The sequence below is a fragment of the Desmodus rotundus genome, chromosome 8, assembly GCF_022682495.2.
Source record: "Desmodus rotundus isolate HL8 chromosome 8, HLdesRot8A.1, whole genome shotgun sequence".
Lineage (NCBI taxonomy): Eukaryota > Metazoa > Chordata > Mammalia > Chiroptera > Phyllostomidae > Desmodus > Desmodus rotundus.
In genome coordinates this window covers 74,258,944-74,275,032 of record NC_071394.1, presented here as the reverse complement: position 1 = coordinate 74,275,032, position 16,089 = coordinate 74,258,944, and the positions used below count along the sequence as shown (strand labels likewise).

General features: G+C 41.4%; 1 long non-coding RNA gene and 1 pseudogene across 3 annotated transcripts in view; both read right to left on the bottom strand.

The window, feature by feature from the left end:
* LOC139441103 (uncharacterized) overlaps positions 1–16,089 on the bottom strand; it is a 302,417-nt gene that overhangs the window by 76,172 nt on the left and 210,156 nt on the right. The window lies entirely within an intron of this gene.
* On the bottom strand, positions 2,021–2,102 carry LOC112301324 (U4 spliceosomal RNA; annotated as a pseudogene).

Here is a 16,089-nt window from a genome sequence, read left to right as displayed (position 1 = left end):
TTTTGCCATTTTAATTATGTTTCTTGAAGTGGACATCTTTGGGCTCTTTTTGATTGGGACTCTCTGTGTTTCATGGATTTGTGTTAATTTTTCTCTCATCAAATTAGGGAAATTTTCCATCATTCCTTTTTCAAACATGTTTTCTATCCCTTGTTCTTCCTCTTCTCCTTCTGTTACCTATTATATGGATATTATTACATTTCATGTTGTTCTGCATTTCCCTTATTCCCTCTTCATTCTTTCTGAGCCTTTTCTGAGCCTTTATGCCCTTTCTTGCTCATTCTGAGTGTTTTTTTCTACCTTTTCCTCCAGTTCACTGTTAAGTTCCTCTGCTTCATCGAGACTGCTTTTGTTTCCTTCTACTGTGTTCTTCAGTTCAGAAATTGTATTCTTCATTTCCTCTTGGCCCTTGTTGATAGTTTCTATTTCCTTTTCATGTTGATATAGTTTGCAGTGAGTTCAGTGTAGTGTCCCTGTAGTTTTTGGTAATTCTGTGTGAGCTCATTAAGCTTCTTATAACCAATTCTTTGAACTCAACATCTGATCATTGACTTGTCTCTTTTTCATTTAGCATTGTTTTTGAGACTTCCTCCTTTCTTTTCATTTGGGTATTGTTTCTTTGCCTTCCCATTGTTTGTAAGACTCTTCCTGTTAGCCTCTGCTTCTTAAGTTGATCTGTTTTGACCCGCTGGATTTATGGTGTAAATTTCTGTGGTAGAATACCTGTGAGATTCAGTGGGACAGTCTACTTGATATCCTGAGCTTACTAGTCTTGGACTGTGGTTTATGTAGGCTCTGTGGGTGTCTTTGGGTTTGAATTGTTGTTGTGTCTTTGGTGGGTCCTTCCCTCCAGATGGTTATCTGAGGGTCAGTCTGTCTACCACCTCTTGTTTTCTATTGTGCAGGTGTGGGCAGGTGGTGTTGGAGCTGGTTCTTCCGTGTGTGCAAGGTTTTTAGGCTTTTCTCTTGCTCTTGTTCAGTTGTTTGTTCTGAGTAATTTCTCCACTATTTAGTTGTATTTCCAGATAGGTCCTAGATTGAGTTAGTGTGACTTCCACTCCCTGCTTCTCCTTCTTCTGTTGTTATCTGTTGGTGGTTCCTTTGTTGGTGGGTTTCCTCTTCCAGGAGGTATATTGGTGTTCACAGCTTCTACCCACTCTTTTTTGTGATAGGTTGTAGGGGGAATGGGAAATGTTTTAAGATAGCTGGAGTGTATTCTATGATATTTAAAGTACCTGCCCTTAGAGAAGAGATGGGAGATCCTTTGGATATGTATAGTGTGAACCGTGATAATTCACCCACCTAGCCACTTTTTAGAAAGGGTGGAAAGAAGATGACTCTTGTTGCAGTGGGAAAGGATTGTGAGTTGGATCTAGAAAGCTGTGAGCTTGGGGAAGGTCAGATTATGAGGTAAAGTGAAAGTAAAAGGTAGAAAATAGGTGTAATGTGTGAGAGAATAGAGTTAACCACAACAGTAATAAAGTTCAGGAAACAGTGAAGGGGGCTGAAATCTGGGAGGGATTTTGTGTAGTGTTTACAAATGTATGGAATAGCTATTATTTACAATAGTAATGGAGCAACAATCATATGACAGAATCTATGTGATCTGGATAACTAGAATTGGGGGTATAGGTCCTAGAGTAGTGTGCTAATGGAACACAAGTGAAGTGAAAGACAGTTAATTAACAATACACTATGAAAGAGAGAACAAGGGGAAACCAGTCAAACATGCAAATTAAGCAGTCAAGTGAAGAAGACTAAACAGAAAGAAGAGATACAAAAATACTAATAAAATGTGTGATGTAAGAATAATGAAACATAATAATAATACAAATACACAATAACTCTCAAGTTCTCTGGAGTAGCAAAGTGAAATTTGTTTCACTGTCTCAGCTGTTGGGATGCCCCCTCTTTGGGTGCAACTCTGGTCTTTTCACAGTTCCAGGTTTTATTGTCTCACTTGTGGGGATTAAAAAAAAAAAAAGATGGAAGGAAGAAGACATATAAAGGGAGAGAAAGAAGGAGCAGAACAAGTTTTCAATTAGCAATAATCGCGCCTCCGATAAACCTCATTGGCTACAATACTGGCACTGCGCAAAGCTGAAGGAGCAGAACAAGAAAGCAGGAAAGAGAGGAAGAAGGTGTTAAAAGAAAGAAAAAATAATAAAAATAATAATAATAAAGAATTACTTTAAAAAAGAAAACAAAAAATAAGCTTGCTGGCTTTAAACTGGCCATCCAGTTTTGCTGTTCTTTTTGTCTGCAGCCAACCAGGGGGCCTAGCCCAGCTCTTCTCTATTCCTGGCCAGCACTCAGGCAGCCTCCGGCCCAGTTCTACAGCAGCCCTGGACCCACAGGTTCAGCCACTCGCCCTCCTCTTGGCTACTGGTGGACACGGGGCCTTCCTTAATTCGTACTCTCCTTAGTGCCTGTGGTCTCAGGGCCCTGGATTTGCACTATCCCCAGTGCACACCTCTACTGGAGTGCCGGGCCGCTGGCCAGGTGGAGAGGAGACTGGAGCTGCTGCTGTAAGAGAATTCCCTAAAGTGCTCCTGAGGGTCTTTTTCTTTTTTTGAGAAAATCCTCCTGCTCAATCTTCATACAAGGAAGGTCCTGTCCTCTCACACAGCCCACCTCTCCAGCTAGACCGAGGACTGTCCAGGTCAGTGCCCCATATGGCCCAACTCTCAACTCTCCCCAGCCAGCACCCACAGTCTCTGTGGGTTTACCACTTTGTCTTTATTCCCCTCCCTGCGACTTCAGGCAACCAGTTCTCTCTTGGTGCTGCTCAAGCCTTGTTTCGCAGTTGAGGGAGCTGTTAACTTGGCTCTTTCCCAGGAGTCCTGGGGCAGGCCAGGTGGGCATGGGCCTGGGGCTGCAGTCACCTTGGCCTCCTCGCTGGTCCCAGGGACTCTTTTGTCCTGAAGCAATCCCCTTATCGTCTGTTTTTCCAGTGTCCTCTATACTTTTTGGTCTCCTATCTTCATAAATGCTGGGGTACTATTGGCTGTTCACTTAGTTACTCAGTAGATCAGCTAGGTGTTTCACCTGTGAGCAGAGGGAAGTGGACTCCATTGCCACCTATCTCGTGGCCATCTTAAGTCTCCCTCCAGTTCCACATAAATTTTTGAAATATTTGTTCTATATCCCTGAAATAGGTCATTGGTATTTTAATAGGGATTTCATGCTTTGGGTAGTGTGGACATTTTGATGATGTTAATTCTTCGAATCCATGAACACTTTACATACTTCCATTTTTTTTTTGTATCTTCCTCATTTTTTTTCTTCTGTATTGTGTAGTTTTCAGAGTACAGGTGTTTTACTTCCTTGGTTATGTTTACTCCTAGGTACTTTATTTTTCTTGTTGCCATATCAAATGGGATTTTTTTTTACTGATTTCTGATTCTGATATTTCCTTGTTGGTGTACACAACTGCCTTCAATATCTGATTATTGACTTAGTATCCCGCTGTTTTGACAAATTCACATATTAGGCTGAGTAGTTTTTTGGTGGATTCTATAGGATTTTCTATGAACACTATCATGTCATCTGCAAACAATGGCAATTTTGCTTCCCCCTTTCCAATTTGGATGCCTTTTATTTCTCTTTCTTGTCTTATTGCTGTGGCTAAGACGTCCAATATTATCCTGAATAGAAGTGGTAAAAGCAGACTTTCTTGTCTTATTCCTTATCTTAGCAGGAAAACACGAAGTTTTTTCCCATTGAGTATGTTGCTGGCTGTAGGTTTCTCATATATGACCTTTATCAGGTTGAGGTATGCTCCCTCTACTCCCACTTCACTGAGTGTTTTTATCATAAATGGGTGCTAAATTTTATCGAGTGCTCATTCCACATCTATTAATAGGATCATGAGATTTTTGTCTTTACTTTTGTTTATGTGGTATATTATGTTTATTGATTTGAGAATATTGTACCATCCTTGCATCACTGAGATGAATCCCACTTGATCATGGTGTATGATCTTTTTAATGTATTGCTGGATGAGTTTTGCCAATGTTTTGTTCAGGATTTTAGGGTCTCTGTTCATCAGTGATATTGGCCTGTACTTTTCTTTCTTTGTTGTGTCTTTGTCTGGTTTGGGGACTAGAATGATGCTGGCTTCATAAAAAGAGTGTGGAAGTATGCCCTTTTCTTGAATTTATTGGATTAATATGTGAAGGATAGGAGTTAGGTCTTCCTTAAATTATTTTTAAAGTTCTCCTGTGAAACCATGCGGTAGAGGGCTTTTGTGTGCTGGGAGTTTTTTTATTACTGCTTCAATTTCCTCAGGTGTTATTGGTTTGTTCATGCTTTGTGCTTATTCTACATTCAGTTCTGGGAAATTATATTTTCGCTAGAAATTAGTCCATTTCATCCAGGGTTTCAAATTTCTTGGCTTAGAATTGTTCGTGTTAATTTCTTACAATCCTTTGTATCTCTGTGGTATCAGTTGTTATCTCTCCTCTTTCATTTATGATTATGTTTATTTGGGTTGTCTCTCTTTTTTTCTTCATGAGTCTGCTTAAAGGTTTGTCAGTTTTGTTTATCTTTTCAAAGAGCCAGCTCCTTGATTAACTGATCATCAGAATTGTTCTTTCAGTCTCTATGTTGTTTAATTCTGCTCTGATCTAGGTTATTTCCTTCCTTCTCCTTGCTCTGGACTTTGTTTGTTGTTCCTCCAGTTCTTGTAGATGTAGTGTTAGGTTGTTTGAAATGTTTCTCTCTTTTTTAGGTAGGGCTGTATCACTATAAACTTTCCTCTAAAGACTGCCTTGGCTGTGTCCCATAAGTTTTGGACTGTTGTGAGTTCATTTTCATTTGTTTCCAGAAACTTTTTGATTTCTTCCTTGATCTCATTGTTAACCCTTTCATTGTTTAACAGCATACTGTTCAGTCTCTGAGTTTGAGTGTTTTTGAGTTTTTACCTTGAGTTTGGTTTCTGGTTTTATGCCCTTGTGGTCTGAAAAGGTGCTTGATATGATTTTGATTTTCTTGAATTTGTTGAGGCTTGTTTTGTGTCTTATCATGTAGTCTATCTTTTAATGTTCCATATGCATTTGAAAAAATTTTGCTTCTTTGGGATGAAAGGTTCTACGTATATCACTTAAGTCTATTTGATCTAGGCCATTGTTCAATGCCACCATATCCTTATTGATATTTTGTTTGGAAGATCTATCCATTTTTGACCGTGGGGTGTTAAAATCCCCTAGGATAGGTATGTTGATGTCCATATCTTTCTGGACATCCTCTAATATTTTCCTCATATGATCAGACTCATACCAGCAGGGTCCATGTGTTGTGGCTGTGATGAACAAATTCACATGGACTACAGAAATCCTGTGGAGAAAAGGGATGGCATGGTCACTCTCAGTGAAAGAGTTCCCCAACCCTTGCCTGGGCAGGCTTTTTATTGCTTTTTCTGGGCACATTACATCAATGATGGTCCTCATTTACTATGCACAGGTTCGCTTTAGGTGATTAGCTTTTACAGATAACAAAAGAAAGGATGTTGCTGATTAATTCAAAGAAAAGGATGTTGTAAATGCAAGGGGAAAAGTGGTCTAACTGGTTACTCTCATTCCTTGAGAGGATTAGCACAGACTTTAGGAAGTTACTTTAAAGATATGCAGTAAACATTTGCTGCTTCAATTCAAGGTGAAGGAATTTTAGCAAAAGCAAGGCTTAATGCAGCCTAGGTACAATGCAGTCCTGGTTCCCCATGTGAAAGATGATCTGTGGGCCTGGGTCCTGTGTGCCACCTCGTGCCTGTTGGTTTTCTGAACCAGGACTGAGCTACATTCACCACTGCCACACAGATTGGTTCCCTATACTTATATATTTGGATGTCCTATGTTGGGTGCATATATGTTTATAATGTTTATGTTTTCTTGATGGATTCTTCCCTTGAGTTTTTTGAAGTGTCCTATGGGTCTCTTTTTATGGCCTTTGTTTTGAAATCTACTTTGTCTGATACTAATATTGATATTCTTGGGGGCGGGGGTTCCTGTGCATTTGCTTGGAATATTTTTTTCCAACCCTTCACTTTCACTCTGTTTTCGTCTTTTGTTCTGAGGTGGGTCTATTGTAGGCAGTACATGTCTGGGTCATGTTTTTTTTAACCATTCAGCTATTCTATGTCTTTTGATCGGAGCATCTATTTCATGTACATAAATTATTATTGATAGTTATATATTCATTGCCATTTTACTCCCTTCGTACCTGTGTTCCTCTCTCTCTGACTCTTTTTCTTCCTTTTCTCAAAGCAGTCCCTTTAGCATATCTTGCAGTACTGGTTTGGTGGAGGTGTATTCTTTCAGCCTTCTTTTGTCTGGGACACTCCTTATTTCACCTTCCATTTTAATTGAGGGCCTTGTTGGGTACAGTAATTGTGGTTGTATGCCTTTGCTTTTCATTACTTGGAATATTTCTTCCCATTCCCTTCTGGCTTGTAGTGTGTCTTTTAAGAAGTCAGCTGCTAGCTTTATTAGGGCTCCTTTGTATGTTATTTCCTGTTTCTCCCTGTTTCTGCCTTTACAATTCTCTCTTCATCTTGGAATTTTGCCATTTTAAATATGATCCATCTTGGAGTGGGCCTCTCTGGGTTCCTCTTGATTGGGCCCCTCTGTGCTCCCTGGATTTTTCAACTTTTTCTCTCATCAAATTAGTGAAGTTTTCCATCACTACTTTTTCTAACAGATTTTCTACCCCTTGCTCCTCTTCTTCGACTTCTGGTATCCCTATTATGTGGATATTATTATGTTTCACGTTGTCCTGAAGTTCTCTTAACTCTTCATTCCTTTTTAGTCTTTTTTCCTTTTCTTGCTCTTTCTTGGACTTTTTCTACCTTGTTCTTCAGCTTGCTGATTCGATCCTCCACTTCATGTAGCCTGCTTTTATTCCTTCTACCGTGTTCTTAAATTCAGATATTGTATTCTTCATTTCCTCTTGGCTCTTCTTGATAGTTTCTATTTCCTTTTTCATGTTGATATAGTTTGCAGTGAATGCCTCATAGTTTCCCTGTAGTTTCTGGTAATTCTCAGTGAGCTCATTAAGCTTCCTTATAACCGTTATTTTGAACTCAGTATCTGATAGTTGACTTGCCTCTTTTTCTCTTTGCATTCTTTCTGAGGATTCCTTCTTTCCTTTCATTTGGGATTTGTCTCTTTGTATTCCCATTGTTTGTGAGACTCTTCTTGTTAGCCTCTACTTCTTAAATTGATCTATTTTGACTCCCTGAGTTTGTGGTGTGAACTTCTATGGCAGGAGAACTGTGAGATTCAGTGGTGCAGTCTCCCTGATCTCCTGAACTTGATGCCCTTAAGATGCCCTTTATGCCATTTATGTTGACTCTCTGGATGTAACTGGATGTAATTTTTGTTGGGTAGTTTTTTTGGTGAGTCCTTCCCTCCAGCTGGTTGACCGCAGATCACTCTGTCTACCACATCTTGTATGCTGTTGTACTGCTGCTACCAGAACAAAACCACAAACCCAAGGGAACATAACCACAACTGCAAAAATATCTCCCCCTGGCAATCCCACTATCAACAGCAAAGGAACCAGTATTGATAATGGTGTAAAGATATTCAGACTAATAAAAAGAAGAGAGATAAACTATAGTATATATTCTAGTGACTTAATATGCACAAACTTGCTGAATAAGAAATGAATGTTAGAAACCTATGCAGGATAGAAAATATCACTAATCATAGAGAAGACCACAGTGGATTTCATCTAGGTAGCTTCTAATATTTACCACTGTTTTTTATTTCTGGATCCATCTCTGGTGATGTCAGATGTTGACCCTGTCTGAGTTTACACAGCCTGCTCGGAGACTGTCCGGGATCTATGGCTGTTTCCTTCAGTTTCTAATCTAGTCACTCTGCACTCAGAAATGAGACTTAAGCCCCATTGGACTGGGCAGAATCCCTCTGGTGTTGGGCTATTGTTTCCCGTTGGGCTGCTGCTGCTCAGAGGGGAGTGGTCTGCCTGAGCAGGATGGCTGTTGCTCTAGTGGTGATGACTCAGCACTGGGATCCTGATGGCCACTCTCTCAGTTCTCTCCCCAAAGCATCCATCCCCAATCTCTCCTCAGGTGTCTCTAGCCTACTCTGCATGCCTTTTTCCAGGGATCTACTGCCTGTGGCTGTCTCCTTCAGTTGTTAATGTAGTCACTCTGCACTCAGCCGTCAGGCTTAAGCACCACAGAGCTATGGCAGAGTCTCTCCAGGGACAGGGCTGTTGTTTCCCATCAGGCTAGTGCTGCTCAGAGGGGAGTCATCTGCATGAACAAGAAGACTGAACAAAACTGTCCCCAGCCTCTCCTCCAGTGTCTCGAGCACACTCTGCCTCTGCCCTTGCCAGAGCCCAAGGTAAGTAGCTACAAATGAAAATTTGTGCACTGGCCCTTTAAATAGCTCCAGCTGTCTGTCTCTGGCAGAGAGCAACCCTGCTGCTTTTTGCTGCTGGTTGTTATCTGTGTACTTTTTGGGATTCTGGTATTCTAGGCTGGGGATCCCAGCTTAGGGTTTAGACCCCATTCTTCTCAGGAGGATCCAACCAGCAACTTAATTATCCCTCTCTGACACCCGTGAGTTCCCAACTAGCCCTCTCAAGTCTCCACCACACTCCTTACCAAACACATTGTGCTGTAGCTGATTCTTCTGTATGTCTGTGGTTATAAGGCTGTCAGTTTTTTTTTAAATAAAACACATACATTTACCATATGTCCCAACAATTGTACTCCTGAGCATTTGCTCTAGAGAAATGAAAACCTAATGTTCACACACACAAAAATTATACATGATTGTTGTTAGCAACTTTATTTGTAATAGCTGAAAACTGAAAACAATCAAAATATACTTTAATAAGAGAATGGCTAAACAAACTGAAGTCCATCCATACCATGGAATACTACACAGCAATAAAAGGAACAAACTATTGACATGTGAACTTGGGTGGATCTCAAGGGTACTACGCTGGATTTTTATAGAGGTGGAAGATATATTAATGGTTGTCAAGAATTAAGAATGAAAGGTGTCAAAGTGGTGGTGTCACTAAAAGAATAACATGAGGGAGATCTTTGTGGCCATGGAAAAGTTTATATCTAAAACTATATGCATAAACATTGTTCCAATGTCAAATTCCTGGCTGTGATATTTTGCTGTAATTATGTAAGAGAACCAGTGTGTGATATGGGTGAATGGGAAACATCTCTTTGTATTATATTGTCAAGTTCTGCAATTATTTCTAAATAAAAGCTTTAAAGAGAAAATCCAAGGTGAACCATTCATCCTGGTGGGGCTACATTTTCAACATACCATTTTACTAACAACTCTCACTATCATTTAAGAGTCAAGTTCCATGAGAATGATCTGCCTACCCTTCAAAACATTAGATTCTAATGTCTCCTTTGGTAACTTGGAGCTGTCTGGATGACTAAATTTCAAATACATTTGGAGGACAAAAACTTCAGGAAAATTGAAGCTGTTATGTTGTGGTATCTTAACCTCCAATACGAGTACAGAATTATTCTGAATGACTGAATCGATGTACCTATTGAATACATCTGATATGTAAAGGCATCTCTAGCAATTGACCTGTACCACACCACACATATTCCAAAGACCAGAAGAAAGCAAAAGTAAAGGAAATATATTTTTTGTTTCTTGACCCTTTCTATTTTTAAACTGTGAACAAAAACATTACTGTTGATTTTACATGTTCATTGAAAAACTAAAACAAGACTCAAACATTGCATATAACCAAATGTCTAACTTTATCATTAGGTAACGTTACCAACAAAGGCTTTACTTTGATTCAGTAAATTAGCATCCACTAGAATCCCTCCATGAGGATGCCATAAAGCAGAGCTGGTTTTATAATTTGTTTTTCTGATACTGATATTTCATTCTAAATTCAGTCATTGGAACAGATTTGATATTGTTCATGATAACACGATACTTTCTATCTTTCTGAAAAGAAGACTTCTTCAGATAGAAACTTAAAGGGAATTCTCCTTAGTTGAGAAGGATTATGAGAAAGTAGAATGAAAATATTTATTGAAGAAACATATGGCTTCCAGGTTCCATTAGAGATTAAATAAAGATATGACTCCTTTTCTCCCAGACCTTGATTTAGTTATTTTTAATCTGAACCACTGCATGGAGCTTTAAGGGATATATTTCTCTACCCTGTAGAAATCTGCACTGGCCTAGGTAATCCCATGTGCGGCAATCAGATCAGAAGGCAGTTTCTGGACAATCTTATATAATTACAAAATTAATTATAGCATTTGGCTCCAAATCTCTCTCCTTTTCACTTCTAATATCACCGCTCTGATATGGCTTTACTTATACAATGCTTCTGGGTGAGGGGGGGGTGGGGTGGGCAGAGTGGTGGGAGGTGCTCTACCTTTAATCCTTGAGAATGGCTTGTGCTTCCTGCATTAATACTTTCTAACTTATACTCTCAAATAGCAAACCTGAGAAAGACTAGGGAGGTATGATAAGAGGTGTGAATCTCAGTTCTAACACTTATTTGTGAGTGTTAGGGATTGTTTTCAATTTTCCTAAGAGTCAATATTTTCATGTGCAAAATACTGGCAAACTACTATGTTGTCCCTTACATATCATGGGTGCTGAATAAATGTCAGTTCCCTTTATTTCTCTATAAATTTCAACACAGTGGAGACATTAATGTCTCAGGCTTGAATCAAAACCTAGAATATGGAGTACCACAAAGAAATGTAATAGATCAATTCTGATGCCTGAACAAATCTCTTTCAAAACATTCTGATACATGACATCTCTGGGTTGGTGAGACTCACATCTGAGAAACCAAGTTGAGAGAGTAATCATCTCAAAGAGTTTTGACTGTCAACAGAATGCCATTTCTAGCTCTCTGGATTGTCCTCCATTCTCTGGAATAATAACTCAGTTTAAATTAAAATGGCTAAGGAAGCCAAGAGAATATCTTACGGGAGCCCATTTAGAGATTAAAAACATTAGTAAACATGTCTCAGAGAAGGACACTGTAAAGAAAGAAGTTAAAGCATACATCATCCTCCCCCTTAACATTATTTTTATAATTATTTATTATTTTTTTATTTTTTATTTTTTATTGTTGTTCAAATACAGTTGTCTCCATTTTCCCCCACCACTCTCCCCCCACCCCAGCCATCCCCCCTTCCCACCCTTAAAACAAATATCTATGATCTCACCTATAAGTGGAACCTAATCAACAAAACAAACAAGTAAGCAAAATATGACCAGAGACATTGAAATTAAGAACAAACTGATTCCCCCTTAACATTTCACTAAAGAAATCTCTACATGTACTATTAAAATGGGACTATACTAGATAGTTTCAATATAAATCAATATCATTTCAATTTCTTTACAATAGTAATGCTTGGAGATACCATAGCATATTTACCCAACCCCTCCTTTATAAGAGCTTTTTGTTCTGAAATAGTATGACTCAAAGAAGTTACAATAGTAGAGTTTATATGTACCTTTTGCCCAGAATTTCCACTAAATATCATACCTCACTGTGATACATTGTCAAAACCGGAATACTGATGGTGGTATAATTAGTCCTCGTTATTCATGGGCTCTATATTTCTGAATTTATCTACTTGCTAACATTTATTTGCAACCCCAAAATCAATATTCACAATGATTTCACAGGCATTTGGATGTGGGCCCACACAGAAGAGTGAAAAGTTTGAATCATCCAATGTGAATGTTTGCAGCTAAGGTTAAACAAGGTAACACTCTACCTTCTTGTTCAGTTCTCATACTGTAAACAGGTGTTCTTTACGTGGTCTATTTAGCACCACATTTTCTTGCATTTTTGTGCTTTTTGTCAGTGATCTCATTGTTTAGGACAACCCCCAAGCATAGTGGTGAGGTTCTGGGTAGTGCTTCTAAGCACAAGAAGGCTGTGATGGGCCTTATGGAGAAAATACATGTGTTAAATAAGATTTGTCCCAGCATGAGTTATAATGCTTTAGACATGAGTTCAGTGTTAATCAATCAATATTAAATATACGAAACAAGGTGTATTTAAACAGAAACATAGAAAAACAAGGTGAGAGGGAGGAAGATGGTGGAGAAATAGGTGGAAGCAGAGTCCACTTCCCCTCAACACCAGTGAAACACCTAGCTGATCCGAGGAGCAGAGTGAACAGCCAACGGTATTCCAGCATATATGAAGATCGGAGACCAAAGATAGAGGACATTGAAAGATCTGACGGTAAGAAGAGTGCTTAAGTGAAGCAGGGTGCAGCCAAGAGGAGGGCCCCAAGAAGGGATTTGTAATGGGGTCCAGGACTCAGGGTGTCCAGGAAATATTAGAAAAATGTATGTAGGATGTCTTCACCCCCACAGGCCTGAGCCAGGGGGGATGGGACACATGGAACAGGGCCATTCAGAGCTGTTTTGGGTAGCAAGAGCTTTGCAGCTAACCCCTGGCACAGTCATTTAACATATCTATAACCTTTAACTGGTTTCATGGATGTGTTAAGTAGCTGTGGCCATGCTTTGAGCCAGGGGGATGGGACCAAATTCCACCCAGGATGGAACTGGGAAGCAACTCCCCCTGGTCACAGGGCCTGCGTGAGAGCGTGGAGATGATTGGCTCCATGCCATGGGGCCACACCTGCCCAGACTTACTATGGCAGCCCAGTAAAGCTGGAAGAATACAGGGATGCTGGCAGGTGTAGCTGACTGTAGGAGGAGTCAGAAATGGGGCTGCAAAGGAAGATGGGCACTGGGATTTAAACCTAGGCCCGGCAGCCATAGAAAGAAGAGAGACCACGCGGCTTCAAAGAGTAGGGAGGACCACAAGGTTTTGGGGGAGAAAGAAGAGACCATGCGGCTCTGAAGGAAGGAGTGAACCACGAGGCTCTGAAGCAAGTAGATAGATAGAGGTCCATGTGGTTCTGAAGTGGGGAAAAGGACCACGCGGTTCTGAAGGAGAGTAAAGAGGACCACGAGGTTTTGGAGTGCTTCTTCTTGCCACGCGGCTTAGGCAGCAGGAGAGACTTTGCAGCCATAGAGAAAGGGGAGAAAGGACTCTTGCTGCTGGGCCGTGAGAAGGTGCCACATGACTTTGGATTAACTGGAGATTGCAGCAGCCACACAGCTGATGGTGCCAGGAGCCTGATCCACGGACTTCTACTTCTTTTCCTGAGACACGGTACACCGGACTGGGCACAGGGAGAGGGAAGGACTGTGCATCTGTGGGTGTTCTAGAGGACTTTAGTATCTTATTGAAGACATTAGGTCATTATTCTAAGTTTGTGTAACTTTTAAATAAACAATTCCTTTCCTTTTCACCAGTCTCTGGCATTGAGAGACGTCTTTCCTCTGGCGGCGGGCATTGAGAACCTAGCAGGTGGGCGTGGGGGGAAGGAACCTCCAGAGACAGAGAGGCGGAATCCTTTCTGTAATAATTTATCGTGAACCACCCCCCCTCTGCTCTGTAACATAAGGACAATAAGGTCCCTGGGACCAGCGCAGGGACCAGGGCGGCTGAAGCCCTGCCCGGGCACAGGGTCTGCTGCAGGATTCTCGGGAGAGAGCCAGACTGAGCTGTGTGAGCAGCCAGGTGCTTGCTTGGGCCAGGGGGACTTGAATAGGAAGAATTTCTCAAAAAGAAAAAGAAAATAGAGGCAATCAGGGGCTAGTTGGAGAACTCTCCCCAGCAGCCCTGGCCTCTGGCGCCCCTCCCCCCTCAGTCCCTGGACTGCTAAGGCAGGATAAGCAGCCCCAGCACTCACCTGAAGCCCGGTTGCGCCACCCAGATCACCGGACTAGGGGCCCACAACTGAAACCCCAGCTGGCCACCCACACCTGAGACCTCGGGTGGGTGGGTACGCACTGCCCCTGGAGCAGAGGCTAGCTGCCCCACACACAGGCCGAAGGTGGCAGACCGACCAGGTGCACAGGCACGCACGTGCTCGACCCAGGCCCAAAGCAGCAGAAAAACTGGTGGAGCGTGACTGGGTCCCAAAGCTGCAGACAGGCCTGCCCCACACAACTCAGTCCCAAAGCGGCTGATCCCTCCAGCGGCCTGGGACTTATGCCCAAAGCAGCAGAAAAACTGGCCCTGCAAGACCCAGGCTCAAAACCGCAGATCGGCTGATCAAAGGCCTGGCTGCCTGCCAGGGACCACACATAAAGTACCGGTTCTGAACAACTCCTACATAGCCCCTGCGCACAGAGCCCTGCAGGGCCTACTGGCTCTCTATGACTAAGGTAGAACACCCAGCAGAGTGGAGCTCCAGGGCTAGGGGAGACTGCATTCCCTAGAAAGACCGACCCAGAAGGGGGCTGAATTACCCCATAGCAGCACCAAGAGCCTCTAGCATCTAAGACAACAAAGAGCAAGAAGGGAGAGTGTGAGTTGCCCCTAATTGGTGCAACTCAAGGACAGAACAACTGGTGATCTAAAGGCATAGTGGGGAAGAGAAGGACCCAGAGGAACTGGCCTGCAGGCTGAAAACAGGGAAGAGTGTGGCTCAGGAAGGGAGAAAAGTGAAACCAATCCTTCCAACCACTCCCTCCCCTTCCACAGACAGGAAGACCAGCAGAACTAACCTGACCGGTTTAAAGCCAGCAGAAGACTTTTTTTTTTTTTCTTTCCTCCTTTCCCCCTGAATTCCTTCTTCCTTTCTGTCCTTCTTTCTTTTTTTTAATTTTATTCCTTCTTTCTTACATCCTTTACCTTTTTTATGTCTTCTTCCGGCTTTCTTTTATTTATTCCTTTGTTTTAACTTTTGTTAAAATTCCTTCTTATCTTGCCTCCGATCTTCCTTTATTCCTTCTCCCTTCCTTTCCTTTTCTATTCCGTTTTTCCCTCCTTCCGTTGTTTCTCCCCCTCCCTTTCTCTTTTTCCCACAGGTGAGACAATAAAACCTGGAGTACTGAAAAGACCACAGTTACACCGTGTTACACCCATAAACATCAGCTCAAGACCAGTGAGCACAGGAGATTAAGGAGACAGCATCACAGAATCCCATTGGCATTCTACCATAGAAGTTCATACCATAAACCAAGGGAGTCAGAATAGATCAATCTAAGAAGCAGAGGCTAACAAGAAGAGTCTCACAAACTATGGGAAGACAAAGAAACAATTCCCAAAAGAAAGGAAAGGAGGAAGCCTCAGAAACAATACTAAATGAAAAAGAGGCAAGTCAACTATCAGATACTGAGTTCAAAGCAATGGTTATCAGGAAGCTCACTGAGCTCTCTGAGCTCAAAGAGAACTACCAGAAACTACAGGGAAACTACAATGAACTCACTGCAAACTATATCAACATGAAAAAGGAAATAGAAACTATAAACAAGGCCCAAGAGGAAAGGAAGAATACAATTTCTGAACTGAAGAACACAGTAGAAGGAATCAAAAGCAGACTTGATGGAGCAGAGAATCGGATCAGCGAGCTGGAGGACAAAGTAGAAAAAAACACCCAGAAAGAGCAAGAAAAGGAAAACAGGTTCAGAAAGAATGAAGAGGTAATAAGGGAAATGCAGGACAACATGAAATGTAACAATATCCATATACTAGGAATACAAGAGGGAGAAGAAGAAGAGCAAGGGATAGAAAACCTGTTTGAAAAAGTAATGATGGAAAATTTCCCGAATCTGAGGAGAGAAAAAGTCACCCAAATCCAAGAAACACAGAGAGTCTCAAGCAAGAGGACACCAAAGAGGCCCACTGCAAGACGCATCATAATTAAAATGGCAAAATTCCAAAACAAAGAGAGGATCTTAAAGGCAGCAAGGGAGAAACAGGAAGTAACATACAAGGGAGCCCCATTAAGGTTAGCAACTGACTTCTCAATGGAAACGCTCCAAGCCAGAAGAGAATGGCAAAAAATATTCCAAGTAATGAGAAACACAGGCCTGCAACCAAGACTACTTTACCCAGCAAGGCTCTCAATCAAGATAGAAGGCCAAATAAAGAGTTTCCCAGACAAAAGAAGTCAAAAAGAATACACTTCCACCAAACCAGCTCTGCAAGAGATGCTAAAGGGACTGCTTTAAGGAAAGGAAGGAAAAGAGAAAGAGAGAGGAACACAGG